At 44.4% G+C, this 22,283-nt stretch overlaps 2 protein-coding genes across 3 annotated transcripts in view; one reads left to right on the top strand and one right to left on the bottom strand.

Moving 5' to 3' along the window:
- LOC144495612 (src-like-adapter) overlaps positions 1–10,713 on the bottom strand; it is a 61,020-nt gene extending 50,307 nt beyond the window's left edge. Inside the window, exon 1 of one of the 2 annotated variants that reach the window (XM_078215817.1) lies at positions 10,598–10,713. The gene's annotated coding sequence lies outside the window, so the exon portion shown is untranslated. The remainder of the gene's footprint in view (positions 1–10,597) is intronic. The other variant, XM_078215813.1, reaches the window with a different exon arrangement.
- The window catches only part of tg (thyroglobulin), a 387,985-nt gene that overhangs the window by 244,528 nt on the left and 121,174 nt on the right, over positions 1–22,283 (top strand). The window lies entirely within an intron of this gene.

Here is a 22,283-nt window from a genome sequence, read left to right as displayed (position 1 = left end):
GTCTATCTATGCCTTTCATAATTTTATACACCTCTATTAAGTTTCCCCTCATCCTCTGTCTTTCCAGGGAGAACAACCCCAGTTTACCCAATCTCTCCTCATAACTAAACCCCCCATACCAGGCAACATCCTGATAAACCTCCTCTGTACGCTCTCCAAAGCCTCCACGTCCTTCTGGTAGTGTGGCAACCAGAACTGGACGCAGTATTCCAAATGCGGCCGAACCAACGTTCTATACATCTGCAACATCAGACCCCAACTTTTATACTCTATGCCCCGTCCTATAAAGGCAAGCATGCCATATGCCTTCTTCACCACCTTCTCCACCTGTGACGTCACCTTCAAGGATCTGTGGACTTGCACACCCAGGTCCCTCTGCGTATTTACACCCTTTATGGTTCTGCCATTTATCGTATAGCTCCTCCCTACATTATTTCTACCAAAATGCATCACTTCGCATTTATCAGGGTTGAACTCCATCTGCCATTTCTTTGCCCAAATTTCCAGCCTATCTATATCCTTCTGTAGCCTCTGACAATGCTCCTCACTATCTGCAAGTCCTGCCAATTTTGTGTCGTCCGCAAACTTACTGATCACCCCAGTTACACCTTCTTCCAGATCGTTTATATAAATCACAAACAGCGGAGGTCCCAATACAGAGCCCTGCGGAACACCACTAGTCACAGGCCTCCAGCCAGAAAAAGACCCTTCCACTACCACCCTCTGTCTTCTGTGACCAAGCCAGTTCTCCACCCATCTAGCCACCTCCCCCTTTATCCCATGAGATCCAACCTTTTTCACCAGCCTACCATGAGGGACTTTGTCAAACGCTTTACTAAAGTCCATATAGACGACATCCACGGCCCTTCCCTCGTCAACCATTTTGGTCACTTCTTCAAAAAACTCCACCAGGTTAGTGAGGCATGACCTCCCTCTCACAAAACCATGCTGACTATCGTTAATGAGTTTATTCCTTTCTAAATGCGCATACATCCTATCTCTAAGAATCCTCTCCAACAACTTCCCCACCACGGACGTCAAGCTCACCGGCCTATAATTACCCGGGTTATCCTTCCTACCCTTCTTAAATAACAGGACCACATTAGCTATCCTCCAATCCTCTGGGACCTCACCTGCGTCCAGTGACGAGACAAAGATTTGCGTCAGAGGCCCAGCGATTTCATCTCTCGTCTCCCTGAGCAGCCTTGGATAGATTCCATCAGGCCCTGGGGATTTGTCAGTTGCATGGTGCAAACCTCTCTTGCAAGACCGTAACCACAGTAAGTGTAAGCAAATGTGATGTTGACCAGTAATTGATTCGGCTGATAAACAGTGAGTATGCCTTTTGCTTGCTTCATTGAAGTGTGCCGTGCTACTGAAAAGGTTGGGAACGACTGGTCTATATCATCCAACCTGGTGCATTTATTCATTGAGCCATCAGAATTTGGGGTTCACTCCTAATTCGTTCCTCCCTTTCCGGATTTCAAACATGCATTTCCTCTGAATGAAAGGAGATTTTCCCCCAGTATCTTTTCTAAATGTAATAATGTAACCTTTATACAACTACAATTTACAACTTACAGCTCCTTTAACGTGTAAAACAATTCAGGGTACTTTATAAATGTGTATATAAATCAAGAAGGACACAAATAAAGCAGCGTTACCAAGATGTGGGCATGACGTACACCACTCACGAGGAGGTCAGGAATGAGAATGATACAAATCATCACCAGAATAATCTCTCTCTCTCTCCCGTCACGTACAGTCGCTGGGTCAAAATCCTGGAATTCCCTCCCTAACAGCATTGTGGGTCAACCCACAGCACCTGGACTGCAACATTTCAAAAAGGCAGCTCACCACCACCTTCTCAAGGGCAACTAGGGATGGGCAATAAATGCTGGCCTAGCCAGCAATGCCCATATCCCACGATTGAATGAACAAAAATATAAAGTAAATTATACTTTAGATGCTCTCATCTGCTTTTCTTCCCTTGATTGGTAGAAGATTCTATACATTTATCCGTCTCTGACTAACAAAGTTTCTTCCAACATCCTTTCTAAATGTAATTCATACCAGCAGAATAGCTTTGCATGAGCAGACAGGTAACCATTATTCTTAACATTCGTTACTGCCACTCCACATTGGCCAGTGCAGAATGTGCGAGAATGGTCTGGATAGGCTGACTCACCTCTCGAGTTTTCTCGCCTCTCAGTCGCAGTCAAGGCTGAGCACCAAGATGACTCAACCTACCCGTGTGGAGGGAAGCTTGCACCTTGTCTCGACAACAGTGCCTGGGATGGGGAAATAAGATGATTGGACCACCTATGCAATACGTGTTATTAAATGTGGTTAATTTAAGCCCATCCCACATTTTGTGTGGTAATGTTACAGTTACACAGTTGCACCAGACTAAATGGTTTCTGAATGGTTCATTTTAGTGGTTTTGACTGAAAAAAGAGAAGCATAATGTGCAAACCAGCATGAGGCAGCAATCCACACGGCAGCAATACAGTCACAGGGACATAAATCCAACCACCATACGCGACATTCTTCTTTTTTTTCTTCAGCTTTTCCCATCTTTCCTTTCTCGCTGGGATATTTTTCAATTAGTTATTGGTATATGTGCCTTCCTGGCAATGCCAACGTTTAGGTGCCCATACTTAGTTGTCCTTGAGAAGATGGTGGTGGGCCTTCATCTTGAACCACAAGCAAGAAACATGAAGCTCAGTAAGACCTTCTCAAGGGCAACTAAGAGTAGGTAATAAACATGGGCATTTCCAGTCACGGCAGTTCACGAGAACAAGTTATTTTAAATCCAGGGATGATGTCATAGCTGCGAGATTTGCACCACACTCTCCTCAAAATGATCAGGCTGGACTTGGTGGTCGCACATTTACCTCTGAATTGGAGGATTGTGGGTGGAATTTTCCCATCCCGCCCACTGCAGAAATCATAGCGGGAAGAGGCCCTTATTGTTATTGCTTTTTGTGGGATCTGTATACAAATTAGATGTTAAATATTCCTGCAAAACAGTGATTATACTTCAAAAAGTACCAATGAATTGGTAATGAAAGCAAGGTACTGAGTCTTTGCTGGAGGGCAGTTGTATAGGTGCTGGGTAGGGTTGCCAACCTCCTGGATTGGCCTGGAGACACCAGGAATTGAAGATCAATCTCCAGGATACTGCTGTGTGAAGCCCTGGAGAAAAATCATGCGGGCATTATTTGTTTTTTGTCATTTTCTTCGAATATTTCTCTCTACCAGGTAGAAAATATTGAAAAAGAGGGGGGGAGGTGAGAGTGGGGGAAAGGCTCTTTGGCTAACAGTCAAGCATCATCCAAATGGGGTAGGAGTCTTTTTGCTTTCCAATTGCTGTAGGAAAGCAGTCTCAAGGATAGATGTGTTGGTCAACTAATGGTTGGAAGGTGGGGGAAAGTCACATGATGAAACCGCTTGGAATACATTTAAACATGGTTGTCAAGCCTATCTGGGAGCTGTCAGGGTTTCAGCCAAGTTGTTATCTATGAGATTGATCAATAAGTATTGGCTATAAGCTAAGCCTAATCCTGTCCCTGAAGACAGAGATGACGACAGTAGCATTCAGGAATCAAAACCTCCATTAGTTTCTCCTTCCTTTGTCCGAAGAGCTTTCTGAGCAATCTCAGAAGACCCCAGGCCACTCTTCCTTGGAAAAATCTCTCAATCCATATACTCTTATGGGAAGGGTTTGATTAATGAGGGGATTGCAGTAGAATTTCCAGTGTTTTTTTTCCTTATTGCCTCTCAGTTGGGGGAGGAAAGAGATGTTTATCTGTTGATGGTACTGTAAATTTTTGTAAGGCATGGACAATTGGCCCAGGTGTTCTTTTCCTGCCAGTTAATTTAATATATTTGTCACTCATCACCGATGAGGTCTGTGAGTCATGTTATTATATAAAGTGTCGTAAGTAACACCTCCACTTTTAATTCTGCCATTCTGAATTATGGTATGTTTATGCCAGTCTCTAGTTTCTTGTGGTCTGGTGTGTCATTGCATTAATAGACACCATGTGACATCTTAGACAAAAGATGCCCTGAACTATAAGCATGAGCAAAGAAAATGGAACAATGTTCATTTAAAAGGGAAGTGGAGTAATCTACACTTGTTCCTGTTTGTTCTGAACAGTTATCTTCATGGTTACTGCTGTATACCAGTCTTCCTGTGTGAATCTGTCTAAAATTTCCAAACTTGTGGGGCAGAGACAATCTTGAAACACACAACAGCGTCAAATCTTTTGTGTGGTGAAAGGAGTGTTGCCTCTGTCTCCCAATCCAATTACACTTTGTTGTCATTACTGGAGAGGTGAATTTTAACACGAGTGCACAATGGATTATACCCACTTACACAAAAGTACTGAATAGAATCCTACAGTGCAGAAGGAGGCTGCGCCACTCACAATCCCACCCAGGCCCTATTCCCGTAACCTCACACATTTACCCTAGCTAGTCCCCCTAACACTAAGGGGCAATTTAGCATCACCAATCAATCTAACCCTAACCTGCACATCTTTGGAGTGTGGGCAGAAACCAGAGTACCCGGAGGAAGCCCACGCAGACACGGGGAGAACGTGCAAACTCTACACAGACAATCACCCAAGCCGGGAATTGAACCCGGGTCCCTGGTGCTGTGAGGCTGCAGTACTAACCACTGTGTCACTGTGCCACCCGAATGGAAGTCACTCCTCCAAAAGACTAGCAAGTTGAAAATTTCCAAACTGAGATAGATAGGTTTTTGTTAAGCGAGAGCATCAAAGGCTGGTGTACCAAAGTTGGGTAGATGGAATTCAGACACAGACCAAACATTATCTAATTGAATGGCAGAGAAGACTCAAGGGATTGAATGGTATAAACCTTTTCCTATGTACCTGTGCTCTTACACAAATTTTCCCATTCCACCCGCCACAGGAATCGTAGCAGGCGGGGGATGGACCATGCAAAGGTTCATTGACTTCAGGCAGGATTTTCTGGTCTTGAGGCAAATGCGGCCAGAAAATACCATCTAAAGTCTTTGCTCCAAGGTTGTTCTTGAGTGCAATCTTAAACCCTGCATAGAAAAATGAAGAGGTACCCTTTGTGCAGGTTTCCCTTCATTATTTTGTCAATCTCTACTGTTCAATTGGTAAATGAATGGGGTAGTAAAACATTGAACCATAGATATCAGAGGGTGCAAGGTGCAATTGCTGATCAGTGCACCATTAATCTTTTTATTTATCCTTTGCTGGGATGTGGGCATCGCTGGGATGTGGGCATCGCTGGGTAGGGCCACATTTGTGCCCATTCCTAATTGCTCTTGAATTGACTGGCTTGGTATTCCATTTCAAGCCGCATTTAAGAGTCAACCGCTTTGCTATGGATCTGGAGTCATATGTAGTCCAGACCAGGTAAAGCTGGCAGATTTCCTTCCCTAGAGGACATTTGTGAAGTAGATGTGTTTCTCCAACAATGCATGATAGTTTTGTGGTCACAATTACTTTAATTCCAGATTTTGTAACTTGAGTTGAATTTATTACTTGAAATCCACCAGCTGCCTTAACTAACTTCAGTTGAATTACCTCTGGGCATGACAGTTGATGCCATGTTTATTGATGTTAGGGTTGGGGTGGGGCAGGGATGGGGGAGGTAGTTGTGGTGAGAGTAGGCTAGCCAATATGTCCACTACTGATTATTGCAAAATAGCCATGTGGTGATATCAGGTGAGGACAGGTTTGTGCTGCAGTTGTGCCTATCATGATAGAATGGTTGCTGGCACTAATTGCACAGATAGATCTTCATTTGAGTTGTACAGAGTGGTGTCATCAAGTGGTCCATATGTTCCTCAGGTCTGTTCACTTGGCAACCAGACCTGTATTGTGAACATAGTATAAGGAATTCCTATTCTTTTTCCGTAATATTTGATTTGCGACCATTTCTATTGCTGTGCAATGATAAAAATACTTTCTGCACTGCTTTTAGTTGTTTAGCTCACACAACAGAAGTTAGTTCAGGAGGTAGCTATGGAAATGTGTCAGTGTTGTCAGGGACCTTCCTCTCCTTTCCCACCCTCCCTTTATAACAGAAATGTTGGAGCACTTTTTTTCACAGAATGTGAGTGTTGTTGCTGGGTGTACGTTTATTACCCATCCTTAATTGCCCTTAAGGTGGTGGTGAGCTGCTTTCTTGAACTGCTGCAGCCCTGGTGTTGTAGGAACACCCACTGTGCTGTTTGGGAGAGAGTTCCAGGATTTTGACCAGTGAAGGGACGGTGAAATAGTTCCAAGTCAGGATGGTGCACAGCTTGCTGGGGAACTTGCAGGTGATGGTGTTCCTATGCATTTGCTGCCCTTGTCCTTCTAGGTGGTAGAGGTTGCAGGTTCGGACATTAAATTAATGTCTACCGCTGCAAACTACCGCGACTTCAATGCAAGAGTAGGGTGTGACTCTGCATTCTGGCCAGGAGTCGTTGGGAGGCATGGAGTAGGCAAGTGTAACAGTAACGGCCTACTCTTAATGAAGACCTGTGCAGCACACGCCCTTCTCATCACCAACACAACCTTCCGTCTGCCTACCCGTAACAAGACCTCCTGGATGCACCCCCGCTCTAAGCATTGGCATCTTATCGACTATGTCATTGTCAGGAGAAAAGACAGGCAGGATGTCAGAGTGACCAAGGCCATGTGTGGTGCTGACTGTTGGTCAGGTCACAGGCTCATTGTCTCCAAAATGAGGCTCCGCATCAGACCCAAGAGGCGACCACAAGGAAGCAAGGTTATGAAAGGAATCAATGTGGCTAAGCTAAAGAACTCCAGCGTAGCTTCAGCACTGGTTGAAGACTTAGTAACCAAGCTTGCTGACCTACACCTCGCAGGCAGCACTGAGGACGACTGGGAACGCCTCAGGGTTACTGTCCATTCATCTGCACTGAAGATGCTCGAGCCTTCTACCCGCAAGCAGCATGACTGGTTCGATGAGAAAGATGAGGAGATACAGGCTCTATTTGTTGAAAAGCACCGTCTTCATCGTGCTGTCAGAACGACCCATCATCAGCTGCCAAGAAAAACGCCTTTACCAGTGCTCGCAGGACAGTCCAGAATAAACTGCGTAAAATGCAGGATGCCTGGCTGAGCGCCAAGGCAGATGAAATACAGGGATACGCTGACATAAACGACTTGAAACGGTTCTATGAAGCCCTCAACACTCTCTACGGACCTCAATCTCTCGGGAATTCCCCCCTCCTGAGTACAGATGGTACAACTCTCATTACAGAGAGGGCACAGATCCTGCAGAGATGGGCTGAACACTTTGAAGCCATCCTCAACCGACCGCCATCTATTAACGATGAGGTGATAGACAGGATTCCCCAGGTTGATATCAACAGCGTCATAGATGACCCACCGGTAGTAGCCGAAGTCACAAAAGCTGTTAGCCAGCTATCTAGTGGCAAAGCCCCAGGGGCAGACGCCATACCCGCAGAGATCTACAAAGCTGCTGGTCCTATACTTATCGAGAAACTCACCGAGTTGTTCCAGTCCTTTAGGAAGCAAGGATCCATTCCTCAGGAACTTAAAGATGCTTCCATCGTACACCTCTACAAGAGGAAGGGCAATCGGCAAGTATGCGACAACCATCGAGGAATCTCACTGCTCTCCATCGCAGGAAAGACCCTCGCAAGAGTCCTGCTAAATCGTCTGGTCACTCATCTGGAGCTGGGCCTGCTTCCAGAGTCACAGTGTGGCTTCCGCAAAGGTCGCGGGACTATTGACATGATTGTTGCCGCGCGCCAACTTCAGGAGAAGTGTCAGGAGCAGAATCGTGAACTCTACACAATCTTTGTTGACCTCGCGAAAGCCTTCGACACTGTCAGCCGACAAGGCCTGTGGAGGATCATGTCAAAGTTCGGCTGCCCCCCCAAATTCATTCAGATGGTACGCCAGTTCCAATGATGGCCAGAGTACTGGACGGCGGAGAATCCTCTGAGGCATTCCCAGTCACCAATGGTGTCAAACAGGGCTGTGTGCTTGCACCCACACTGTTCAGCATGATGTTTACTGCCATGCTGAATGATGCCTTCCAGGACAGTGTTGCTGGAATCAGCCTCAAGTACAGAGTGGATGGGAAGCTCTTCAACCTGAGGAGACTTCAAGCTATTACCAAAGTGAAGGAGACTGTTCTGAGAGACTTCCTTTTTGCTGATGACTGCGCCCTGTATACTGGCTCAGAGCCAGAGATGCAAGTCGGTATGGACAAATTTTCCACGGCTTGTGACAACTTTGGACTCACCATCAACATTAAAAAGACCGAAGTCATGCACCAGCCTGCTCCTCATGCACCGCACGCAGAACCCATAATCACAATCAAAGGGCAGAAACTACAGGCAGTGGACCAGTTCACTTATCTTGGCAGCACCCTCTCCCGAGCAGTGACTATTGATACAGACGTTAACTGCAGAATAGCAAAGGCAAGTTCTGCTTTCGGTAGACTGCATTGCACTGTATGGGAACGTCGAGGAATCAGCCCAGCAACAAAACTGAAGGTCTACAGCGCCGTGGTACTCACTACCCTCCTGTATGCCTGTGAAACGTGGCCTCTGTATCGAAGGCATGCAAGACAGCTCAATAATTTCCACATGACTTGTCTTCGCAGAATATTATGCATCAGATGGCAAGACAAAGTACCAGACACTGAAGTTCTCTCTAGAGCAAGTCTACCATCAGTCCACACACTGCTGATGAGAGCACAGACCCGGTGGGCAGGTCATGTCATCCGTATGCCGGACGAGCGCATACCCAAGCAGCTCCTTTTTGGGGAACTCTCTGCTGGAAGACGCTCGCATGGGGGGCAGAAGAAACGTTACAAAGACACACTCAAGGCCTCCCTGAAGTCGCTTGACATAGACACGACCACCTGGGAAACGCTGGCACAAAACCGCCCTAACTGGCGCTGCCTCATCCACAAGGGCTGTCAAGCTTATGAAGCAAGGTGCAATGCTGAAGCACAACTTAAGCGTGAGCTGCGCAAGTCCAGAGCCACCAGCGCAACAACCACAGCGCCTACACAGGTTTGCCCAATATGTGCTAGGACATTCCGTGCCCGAATTGGCCTGATCAGTCATCTTCGGACACACCGCATCCAACCTCATAATGACTAATGGTGTCAAGGTCCTCATCGATGATGATGGACGAACAACAACAACCGCTGCAAACTGGATCTTGCCCAGAAAGGGCGTGAGCCTTATAGCATATTTAAAATAGCATTTAAATATGCTTAGCCAGTTCGATGCTGGATTCCCCCAGCTCCTGGGATCATCCGGCCCTCAGGCACAGGATGAGCCTGGCAAGAATTACTACTGATCTCCACCAGTGGAGATTAGGCATGATGGCCATACAGGGGGGTGGGAGGGGGGGTGGTGATGCTCGGAGGCCATTGAAACCCCTGGGGACATGGCTGAGCAGTGCCCACCTGGCACCAGTTGAGCAGTGTGTCAGGGCAGTGCCAATGGGGTGGAGCCTCTGGGGTGGGGCCTGAGTGAAGGCCCTGACAGGGAGCCATAACAGGCGGAGTCCAAGAAGGGGGAGTGGGGGCGAGTCAGGGGGTCACGGAGGGGAGAATGTGTCATGAAGGGGGACCCATCGGGAGGGCCCCGATGTCGACGATCCGTGTCGGGGAAGGGATCGGGGAACATGCTGCCAATGAGGCAGGGGTGTCCCGATGTCTGTGGGAAGAGGGAGGGGATCTCCCAGTACACTGTGAGATCACAATGTCCTGCAAAGCGGCAGCTGATCGGGATATTGGGAGATTGATATTGGGCCCTGCCCCTCCCAGAATTGTCGTGCACTGCACCACTCTCCCAAAAAACCATTGTGGGAAGATTGTGGCCCGGTCCAGGCCAGGATTGCTCCGGTTTTCTCGCCATTATGACACTTGGGGAAAATTGGAGCCGATATCTCTAACAACGTTGCACTTCCTTCAGCCTGCCGTAGCGGTTACATAATTTATATATATTTTTTGTTTATATATCCAATTCAATCCGACCAAAGTCCAATTCAAAGTCTCAGCAAGTGAGACATTCCCGATCCAAGCTGACAAAACAGCCTCTCACCTCCTGTCTTGGGCTTGATCTACATGATCCAAGCTTATTGGAGTAGGCATTGCACTTCCTCCAGGGCTTGATCTCATTTGTATCTTAGCCAAAAGGCCGAGATGCCACTTTTAAAAATTGCTTCAAATGAAGCCACAACGTAACCTAATGACTTCAACCAAGTACAGCATGTCGATACTACATTGATCTTGGCCAAACGCGGTTACATAATTTATATATTCAACTCCAGAACATAGAGTGAAACTGCAACATTCTGACTTGGACACAGAGTTCTGTTAGGCTGGCCTTGCTGAGACTGCCTTTAAAATATAACGTATTATTCAGTTAGTAGCAATGTAAGTTACGATAGACATTTATTAGATATTAAAGTCTACTTATAAATCCAACATTGTTTTGCATGCAAATTTGAATGAGACTAAGTAAGTGACACAGGAAAGGAAGAACACAACGCAAAAAAAAATTAGAATTCTTAAATAGCTTGACCTTTGAATGTTTTCTTTCTCTCCTTGTAAGGTGCGAACACAGCTTGATTCATTTGAACGTTGTAGATTCAAGCCCTACTTTGGGACTTGAACACATGAATTGCCTGCGACTGAAGTACAGACAGAGTCGAATTTCAGTGCTTTTATTTTTATAGCTGTCTTTTGAAGTCACTGCCAAGACTTTCATCAGTTCCTGTTCTTCTTACTGCTGTTTCATTAGTCGCCTTTTGCTCACTGCCAGTTTTGATTCAGAGTTTTCATACCTCTGGTTACTACCTGTAGATCTCAATGTAGCATTGACCAGGCTATAAGACAACCCAAATTTTCCAGCCGCAAAAATTGTGGGGGTGACTCTCCGACCTTGCCGTGCCTGTCATGGATCATGCGTGCGAATCTAAAAATCCGTTTTGCACCTGGTGGCAAACAGTTTGCGAGTCCCCCAGCCCCCGCCGAATGGTGTGAACCAGAATCCGATTAGCATATTTAAAGCAGCATTTAAATATGCAGAGCCCATTCAAATCCCACAGCACGGAATTCAACGGCCTACAGACACGATAACAGCGCAAATCGCTACTGGTCTCCACAGGCAGAGACTTGGTGCGATGGTCTCACTGGGGGTGGGGGCTTGGAGGCCATTGAAGCCCCCAGGAAGTTGGGGTCATGGCCAGGCAGTGTCCATCAGGTATTGCCCACTTGGCAGGTCCCAACTGGTACCCCAGCAATGGCCACCAGGCACCCGGCAGTGACTGTTGGGTACTGTCAGTATATCAGGGGCTGTGCCAAGAGGGTGGGCTATGATGAGGGGATCATGCAGGGGGTCTGTGATGGGGGCGTGATGCGGGGTGGATCATGTCAGGGATCAGGCTGGGGGACCCAATGGGAGGATCCCGATGCTGGTGATCGGTGTCAGGGAGGGAATGGATCTCCTGGTGTCGGTAGGGTAAGGGAGGGGGTCTCCCAGGGCACTGTGAGATTGAGGCACCCTTGCAAAAAGGTGCCCAAGCGCTTTGAAGCCAGGTCCACCTGTGTGTTTAGGCCCACCCCTCAACCCCTCCAGTACCGGTGAGGATCTCCCAGTTCAACCTGTAGCACCTGGGCGGCACGATAGCACAGTGGTTAGCACTGCTGCTTCACAGCTCCAGGGACCTGGGTTCGATTCCCAGCTTGGGTCACTGTCTGTGTGGAGTTTCCACATTCTCCTCGTGTCTGCGTGGGTTTCCTCCGGGTGCTCTGGTTTCCTCCCACAGTCCAAATATGTGCGGGTTAGGTGATTGGCCATGCTAAAATTGCCCCTTAGTGTCCTGGGATGCGTAGATTAGAGGGATTAGTGGGTAAAATATGGGGGTAGGGCCTGGGTGGGATTGTGGTTGGTGCAGACTCGATGGGCCGAATGGCCTCTTTCTGTACTGTAGGGTTTCTATGATTTCTATGATTGCTCCAAAAAAGTAACTGAGTGAGAGAGGGTTACAGTGAAACGCGGGCCTGAGACACCAATGCAGATCGTGCCATTATTCTCGCCGTGATGACACTCAGAAGTTTTTGGGGATAATTCCGCCCAGTGTTTATAAATATACTTGGCATATAGGCCAAACCCCTTTTCAGCCACAACACGCTTTAATTGTATTTGTAGTCAGTCTCAATTTTTGGCCACACAAATCCTTGTTTTGCTGCCTTATCAATGGGTGCAAAGGATTGAGCAGGGGGTACTGACTGCGTTACAAAGATGTATGGGAGTTGAAGACACGCCCACACATAGCAGACCCTGCATGGCAAACAGTGAAGAGAAATGAGTCTTCCAGCAAAATGAACGAAGTATGAAGCTGGTTTCAAGATAAAAGTTGTAAAATTTGCCAATGTGTCAAAAAACTGTGCCGCAGTGAGGAAATCCAGCGTTACTGAAAAACTGGTTCAGGAACAGATGCAGAAGCGTTCCACCTTGAAGATGATGCCCAAAATCAAATGTGTCACAAGAACAGAGACCAGTCACTGACCTGATCTTGAGAAGAGTGTATCGGAATGGGTAAGCCCAAGTCATCAGAGTGGTTTCGTCGTCTTCAGAAATGCAATTCATGCATAGGCATTTAAGTGGTCTGAATCAAACCCTGAGGCCAGTAAAGATTTCAGAACAACAGCTAGTTAGTGGACCTGCTTTAGATAAAGAAAATAGCTAGTATTGTGGCAGAACCATAGAACCATAGAAAATTACAGCTCAGAAACAGGCCTTTTGGCTCTTCTTGTCTGTGCCGAACCATTTTTTGCCTAGTCCCACTGACCTGCACTTGGACCATATCCCTCCACACCCCTCTCATCCATGAACCCGTCCAAGTTTTTCTTAAATGTTAAAAGTGACCCCGCAGTTACCACTTTATCCGGCAGCTCATTCCAAACTCCCACCACTCTCTACGTGAAGAAGCCCCTCCTAATATTCCCTTTAAACTTTTCTCCTTTCACCCTTAACCCATGCCCGCTGGTTTTTTTCTCCCCTAGCCTCAGCGGAAAAAGCCTGCTTGCATTCACTCTATCTATACCCATCAAAATCTTATACACCTCTATCAAATCTCCCCTCAATCTTCTACGCTCCAGGGAATAAAGTCCCAACCTATTCAATCTCTGTCTGTAACTCAGCTTCTCAAGTCCCGGCAACATCCTTGTGAACCTTCTCTGCACTCTTTCATCCTTATTTACATCCTTCCTGTAACTAGGTGACCAAAACTGTACACAATACTCCAAATTCGGCCTCACCAATGCCTTATATAAACTTACCATAACACTCCAACTTTTATACTCAGTGTTGCTCAAAGACTACCAAAATAACTCAATGTCAACATGACCAATTTCTAGCGATTTGTTATCAGACACCGACACAAACACAAGTACCCATTATTGTCACCTCAGCAACATGGATGAAACATCAACGAACGTCAGTGGCCCAGAAACCGAAGTGTGAAATGAAAAGGTTCAGAAACAGTGCCAGTGAAAATAACAGGATGTAAGAAGATGATTCATGGTGGTACTAGCCTGCAGGACTGACAGAGCAAACTTAAAGCCCATGGTAATCTTCAAAGATTTCCCTGCTGCCATCTGACTTTTGAATGGACCTTCCTCACACTAAGTCGATCTTTCTCTACACCCTAGCTATGACTGTAACACTACATTCTGCACCCTCTCCTCTCCTTCTCTATGAACGGTATGCTTTTTCTGTATAGCGCGCAAGAAACAACACTTTTCATTCTATACTAATACATGTGACAATAAAAAATTAAATCAAATCAAATATGTTGAAAATCAAGTTCCCTCCTGGAGTTTTGTGCATATCCAGAACAACAGTTAGATCAATGAGGATGGAGTAAAATCATAGACCAATCATGTGTGGAATAGATGTCATGATGTGGAGATGCCGGCGTTGGACTAGGGTAAACACAGTAAGGAGTCTAACAACACCAGGTTAAAGTCCAATAGGTTTATTTGGTAGCAAACGCCACTAGCTTTTGGAGCACTGCTCCTTCGTCAGGTGAGTGGGAGATCTGCTCTCAAACAGCAAACAGGGCATATAAAGACACAAACTCAATTTACAGAATAATGAATAATAATTGGAATGCGAGTCTTTACAGCTAATCAAGTCTTAAAGGTACAGACAATGTGAGTGGAGAGAGCATATCCACTCTCCATGCTCTCTCCACTCACATTGTCTGTACCTTTAAGACTTGATTAGCTGTAAAGACTCGCATTCCAATCATTATTCATTATTCTGTAAATTGAGTTTGTGTCTTTATATGCCCTGTTTGAGAGCAGATCTCCCACTCACCTGACGAAGGAGCAGTGCTCCGAAAGCTAGTGGCATTTGCTACCAAATAAACCTGTTGGACTTTAACCTGGTGTTGTTAGACTCCTTACTGGAATAGATGTCCCAGTGGCCTATGTAAAGAATGCAACTTTAGAGACATTTGTGACCTGTGTTCAGATTCCATATAACCAATGAGATCAAGAGGCACCTTTGAAGGAATAACACCCACATTATAGCTACACTGGGGGGCTAACATCTGTAGTTCAACCTTTGGGTTTGAGCATCAACAAATCTTTCAAAGACTGTTTTCACTCGGAATCGGTGGATGGTTGATATGGAAGAAATCTTCACAAAGAGGGGAAATATCTACACTACTATTTTGTCATCAAATCATGGGATGCTCTGAGTACACAAACTATCATCAGATTGTTCCAAGATTGTGGCACATCCTATTTAAATGGACAAGAAGAAGATTTGATTTGATTTGCTTTGATTTATTATTGTCAAATGTATTAGCATTGAGTGAAAAGTATTGATTCTTGCGCGCTATACAGACAAAGCATACCATTCATAGAGAAGGAAATGAGAGAGTGCAGAATGTAGTGTTACAGTCATAGCTAGGGTGTCAAGAAAGGTCAACTTAATGCAAGGTAGGTCCATTCAAAAGTCTGATGACAGCAGGGAAGAAGCTGTTCTTGAGTCGGTCGGTATGTGACTTCAGACATTTGTGTCTTTTTTCCGACAAAAGAAGGTGGAAGAGAGAATGTCCGGGGTGCGTGGGGTCCTTAATTATGCTGGCTGCTTTGCCGAGGCAGCGGGAAGTGTAGACAGAGTCAATGGATGGGAGGCTGGTTTGCGTGATGGATTGGGCTACATTCATGACCTTTTGTAGTTTCTTGCGGTCTTGGGCAGAGCAGGAGCCATACCAAGCTGTGATACACCCAGAAAGAATGCTTTCTATGGTGCATCTGTAAAGGTTGGTGAGAGTCATAGCTGACATGCCAAATTTCCTTAGTCTTCTGAGAAAGTAGAGGCGTTGGTGGGCTTTCTTAACTATAGTGTCGGCACAGGGGGGCCTGGATAGGTTTTTGGTGATCTGAGCACCTAAAAATTTGAAGCTTTCGACCCTTTCTACTTCATCCCCGTTGATGTAGACAGGGGCATGTTCTCCTTTACACTTCCTAAAGTCATTGACAATCTCCTTCATTTTGTTGACATTGAAGGAGAGATTATTTTCACCGCACCAGTTCACCAGAGTCTCTATCTCATTCCTGTACTCTGCCCCATTATTGTTTGAGATCTGACCCACTACGGTGGTGTCGTCTGCAAACTTGAAAATCGAATTGGAGGGGAATTCGACCACACAGTCATAGGTGTATAAGGAATGTAGTAGGAGGCTGAGAACAGCCCCCTGCTTGTGGGGCACCGTTGTTGAGGATGATCGTGGAGGAGGTGTTGGTGCCTATCCTTACTGAATGTGGTCCGTGGGTTAGCAAGTTCAGGATCCAGTTGCAGAGGGAGGAGCCGAGCCTCAGGCCACGGAGTTTGGAGATGAGTTTCGTAGGAATAATGGTGTTGAAGACTGAGCTGTAGTCTATCAATAGGAATCTGACATAGGTGCATTTGTTATTTAGGTGTTCCAGGGTTGAGTGCAGGGCCAGGGAGATGGTGTCTGCTGTGGAACTGTTATGGCGATAGGCGAACTATAGAGGATCCAGGCAGTCCGAGAGGCTGGAATTGATTCGTGCCATGACTAACCTTTCGAAGCACTTCATAATGATGGATGTCAGAGCTATGGATGGTTCTGATCCAGGGCGGGATCCTTACATGAAGCCATAGCCAAAGAACGAATTTGATGAAGTCTTTACATCGGATGCCAATAAATCTGACTGGTTTTAAAATGCATCATTGTGGCAAAAGGTGGTGGTGGGAATCTGAGCTGTTGGGGAAACATGCACTTTTACACACATGTTGTAGTCTGGAGCTGTGGATAGTGATGGCAGAGGCTCCAAATGTCTTTCCATTAAATGGCTGAGCAGGAATCTCTCCCACTCTTGCTGCTTGCTATTGTTACACGTTGGAAGGATTTGCAGGTCGATGCTCAACCTGTTTAGCTGTATTATGATCATGTCTTCCTTGGTCAGTTTTTGGGGTGGCACTTGAACCCAGAGGACTTGAACTCTCAGAGGCAGGAGCATTACCCATTGTGCCAGAAGATCTCCAAATGGTTAAAGGTAGTTTTGTGCAATTAATTTATTGGATAAATCGTGCCAAACTAATTTGATATGAATGTTACTTATTTTCATATTTGAACACGACAACCACACCAGATACATAAAAGTCAACTCGAATGTTTTTTGGAAACTTCAAAAGTCGGCTTAGAAGTTGACATCTATGGAGCATTTGTAATGTAGCTTTCAATCACAATTTCAGTATTGTTGATGTTTTATTCCTTACGTGCTTGTTATGGATAGGGAATTTGAGCCAGTTAAGACAAACATGACATTCAAATTTGCAGATGTAATATCTCAAGTGTGATGCTGCAGGTTGACAGATGACATGTTTCCTGTACATCAGATGTTGCATAAATGTGTGAATAACCGGTGGCATTGCTTTGGTGGGAGAAATTCAGAATAAGGGGGCATGATTTCAAAATTGGAGCATGGCAATTTAGGATTGAAATTACCCAAAGATAACAAGGTGTTGGAACTACTGTTCCCAAAATTGTTGGATGAATTGAGGTAGATAAACCTTTGTTATGTAGAGGCATCAAGGCATAGCTGCAGAAGGCAGGTAGTTGGAGTTGTGCTATAGATCAGTCATTATCTAATTGAATGGAAAAATATTGAAGGTTTGAAGAGTCGAGTCTAAGTCTTAAGCAGTTGAGAGGATGGTTGTATTTTATGGTGATATCATCTAAAATAGAATGTTTTATGGCCAGATAATTTATGCAAATCTGGTATAAACCCAGTCCATGAGAAAGGGCACAATACAAACATATAAAACATACATAATAGGCACATAAGTAGGCCATTCTGCCCTTCAAGGCTGCTCAGCTATTCAATAAGATTGTGGCTGATTTGTTTGTGTTTTGAGTTGCACATTCCTATCTTACCCTTGATAACCTTTGATTCTTTCGCCTCACAAAATCTATCTTCCTCTGTTGTCAAAATATTCAATGACCCCACCTCCACTGCCTTCCGAGGCAGAGAGTTCCAAAGTCACACAACCCTCTGAAAGAAACAAAATTCTCCTCATCTCTGTCTTGTAAGGGCCACCACAAATTTTAAAATGGCATCCTCTACTTCTGGACTCTTCCACAAGAGGAAACATCCTTCCCATGTCCACTTTGTCAAGACCGTTCAGGATCTTGTATACTTCAATCAAATCACCCCTCACTCTTCTAAACTCCAGTGGAAACAAGCCCAGCCTGTCCACCCTTTTCTCATAAGACAACCTGCTCATTCCAAGTGTCAATCTAGTAAACTTTCTCTGGACTGCCTCCAACACATTTACACTCTTTCTTAAATATGGAAATCAAAATTGCACATAGTATTCGAGATAACTGAAGCATAATACTATTTTTTTATATCAAAATGTTATCATAATAATGGATAGCATTCTATTATCCTTCTTGATTATGTGCTGTACCAGCATACTAACGTTGGTAGCTCATCTAGATCCCTCTGCACCTTGGAATCCTGCCGTTCTCCATTTTTCCTGCCAAAGTGAACAACTTCACATTTTCCCACATTATACTCCATCTGACGGACTTTTATCCATTTGCCCAACATATCCGTCTCCGTCTGCAAACTCTTATGCCTTCTTCACAACATATTTTCGTACCTATCTTTGTGTCATCTGCAAATTTAGCTACCATGCCTTTTCTCTCCTCCTCTAAATCATTGATGTAAATAATGGTCCCAGCAAAGACACCTGCAGAATTCCAATCACTACATCCTGCCAATCAGGCGAAGACCTATTTATGCGTACTCTTGTTTTCTACCAGCCAGTTAATCTTCTATCCATGCTAACATGCTAGCCCCTACATCAGAGCTTTTATTTTCCACAATAACCTTTGATGTGGCACCTATTGCCTTCTGGAAATCCAAGTACAGTACGTCTATAGGCTGCCCTTTATCCACAGTACATGTTACTCCTTCAAAGGCACCCATTCAATTGTTAAACATTCACACAACCATACTGACTCTTCCCCATTATCTTGAGTCGAAGTGTTCAACTCTAAGCTCCTTAATGATCGATTCGAACGCCTTCCCCATGACAGACGTCAAGCTAACCGACCTCCAAAGTTGTGCGGGGTTAGGTTGGCCATGCTAAATTGCTACTTAGTGTCAGGGGGGTTAGTAGGGTAAATAAGTAGGGATATGTGATTAAGGCCTGGGTGGGACTGTGGCTGGTGCAGACTCGATGGGCCAAATGGGCTCCTTCTGCATTGTAGGGATTCTATGGATTCTGTAATTTCCTGTTTTCTGCTTCTCTCCCTTTTTGAATAGAGGGGTTATATTTGTTACTTTCCGGCCTAATAGAACTTTTGCAGAAGCTAGAGAACCTTGGAAAATTAACACCAAGACATCTACTACTTCATTAGCCACCTCTGTTAAGATGTTAGCATGATGTCCATCTAGACTTAAAGACTTGTCCACACGTCACTCAATCAGCTTCCTCAATATTGCTTCCCGAGTGACTGTAATTTCTTCTCTCCCGTCCACTTCCTGATTTACATCTGTTGCTGAAGCAAAGTATTTGCTCATTTCATCCACCATGTTTTCATTATCTACTATCTGGTATTAACTCCACATGGAGGACCAAGACTCACTTCACATACCCCTTTCCTTTTTAAATGTTGTAGAAACTCAGGTTAATCAGGAAAAAGAAATTAGAGTATAAGAGGAAGATGGCTAGAAATGTAAAACCTGATATTTCAGTCTTTTTCTCTCATACTCAAACTTGCCACTCATCTTTGCTTTCTCTTTAAATTTGAAGTTTCCCTTTTTTTAACCACACAAGGTAGATCCTATCTTTAGAATCTTTTCTTATAGTAGTAGATACTTATTCTGAGTGTTCAGAAATATCCTCTTAAATGTCTGCCTGCTTCTCCAATGATCTACTTCTAGCTTTGCTTCCTAGTTCAATTCAGCTACTCAGGTTTCCTGCCTACATATTTGCCCTTATTTAAGTTTAAAATACTCGTCTCAGACCCACTCTTCTCCCTTTCAAACTGGATGTAAGATTCAATCATATTGTGGTCACTGTTATCTACAGGTGCCTTCACTCTGAGGGCTTTACTTAATCCTGTCGCATTACACAATACCAAATCTAATATTACCTGCTCTCTGGATGGTTTCAGAAAGTGTTGTTCTCCAAGAAACTATCTTAAAAGCATTCTATGAGCTCCGATTGATGTCAATCTGATTTTTTCCAGTTTATATTTAGATTAAAATAACGGTTATTGCCATTTCTTATTACAAATACCCCAGTATTTCTTCTTGTACGTTTTGTCCTAAATTGTGGTTACTGTTAAGGGGTCTGTAGACCATTCTCACTAGTGACTTCTTCCCCCTCCTATTCCTCATCTCCACCCAAATCGATTCCACATCCCGATCCCATGAACCAAGGTCATCTCTAACAAGTGCCATCCTTGATTAACAGTACCACTCCTCCACCTTTACCTATCTTTCTATTATTTTTGAATGTCACATACCACTCAGTATGCCGGTCTCGATCCTTGTCGTCCTGCAGCCATACCTCCATAATGGCTATCAAATCATATCTATTTGTTTCAATATGCACTATCAATTTGTTTACTTTGTTATGAATGTGAGGTACATTCAGATCCAGAGCCTTAGTTTTATGTTTTTGTTATCTTTATAGTATCTCATCTTGATTTTTGGTTATTCTTAGGTTTTTTTCCTCGATGTTCCTTCTTGCTATTCTCTGACTATTTTCCTCTCTTACCTTGTCTCTACTGTTTTTGATATACTACATTTTTCAACATTTGATTCCTTGCCCCCACTATTTAGTTTTAAATCCTCTCTACTTCCCTCGTTATGTGGTTTGCAAGAACACTGATCCCAGTATGGTTCAGGTGTTGACTGTTCCAGTGGTACAGTCCCCACATTCCCCAGTACTGATGCCGATACCCCACAAATTAGGACCCATTTCTCCCACACCAGTCTTTGAGCCACGTATTTGTCTCTCTTAATTTTATGTACTCTGTGCCAATTTTCATGTGGCTTGGTGTTAGGGTGCTGGACCCAAACCCCAAGGTTTATTTTGAAGCCAGACTAGAACCCAACAATTTTTCTGTTTTGGCATTGATGTGAGGAAATGATGCTTTGCTTCAGGTGTGAGTCTACTTGCAAGTTAGGGATCTTTTATCAAAACAAGCTTTATTCATAACACAGATCAAATATAACTCTAATAAAATGAAGCAATTTAACTCTTAACAGCTAAACAATTTTTAAACATGAAAATAAACAACTCCAATTTCTAACTTACTATCACTTCAGTTCCAATTAAGCAATGTTTCTCTTTTAGACTTAAAACACACTTTAAATATAGTTAGCAATCCCCGAATCACTTGCTCTGACTTGGGTAACAGCTTGACAGTTCTAGAGAGATTTTGCAGACACTTTTCAGAAAGAGGGGGAGAGACTCTTCTTTTTGACAGTTCCATTCACCAACTACCTTTTTAAAATGAAAAAGAAATCTGTTTTCCTGCTACAAGTCTAGCTCCCCCCCATTAATCTAGTGTCACATAACTCTGTATACCCAAAGTCACTTTCCATACTTTTAATCACAAAAGTGCTTTTCTTTTGTAAACAAAAATGCACTAAGCCTTCTGCTAAATACACACTACATGGTTAAAAGAGTAATTATCCTGCTTTCCAGCATCTGCTGCATTCCTTCCAGACAAACCAACTCCCTGTAACAGACCACTGAGGGTGGAATCTTCCAGCTGTTCACATCGGCAGGAGTGTTTGTCCCCGCTAAAGTGAACGGAGATTTATCTGAATGCCAAATTCTCCATCCTTGCTTGCAGCGGCAGTGGGGCATGAACAGCTGGAAAATCCCAGCCTGCAGCCCCCTTAAATATAAAATATATCAATAGCGCAATATGATCATACTCAGAGATTGAGGCTCTGCTTTTTAATTTAGTGCCTAGCTCCTCATTTTCTCTATGCAGGGCATCTTTCTTCATGCTATCTATGTCGCTGGTACCTATATGGACCACAATAACAGTGTTCTCCCACTCGAACTGAATGTTCTTCTCCAGCCCTGAGCAGATGTTCCAAACGCTGGCAACTGGGCAGGCAACACAATGACTTCCTGTCCCTTTTAAGGGCTAATGGAAGTTCTAGCCCAAGACCTTTGATATGTACTGTAGATAGATAACCACACATAGATACATATAAAAGTCATCTTTTTTCCTTGTTAATGTTCGCCACCAATTTCCTGCAATCCTCTTTTACGTCATTGGTGCATGGTTCCTTGGGTATAAGTGACTCTCCAGGTTAGTGATCATTGACAGCACTTGTCAGTGGCTTATTCAAGATTATCCCCAACATTCACTTTTAGCGCAATTGCAGTAAGAATCCTGGCTAATATTTCCTTCAATTTCCAGGAGAGCACCAACTAATCTCTCCTAATGCTCCAACTGGCCCAACGAACTCCACATAAACCTAGGATCAAAAACTCTGAACATTTTTATCACTGATGGTTACCTGATGAGTAAACAAGCTGGAGCAGTGGTGTATTTTGCAGTTTTGATGAACTTACTCGACTGCAGATACAATCACTCTCATGCAAGTAACGTGACTGCTCCCGCATATCATCAGGAAATGTTTAGACATCCTCTACAGCTAAAGGCTGATAAGAGAAA

Source organism: Mustelus asterias, chromosome 7 (genome assembly GCF_964213995.1).
Source record: "Mustelus asterias chromosome 7, sMusAst1.hap1.1, whole genome shotgun sequence".
In the NCBI taxonomy this organism is placed as follows: Eukaryota; Metazoa; Chordata; class Chondrichthyes; order Carcharhiniformes; family Triakidae; genus Mustelus; species Mustelus asterias.
This window is presented reverse-complemented; position numbering and strand designations above follow the sequence as displayed.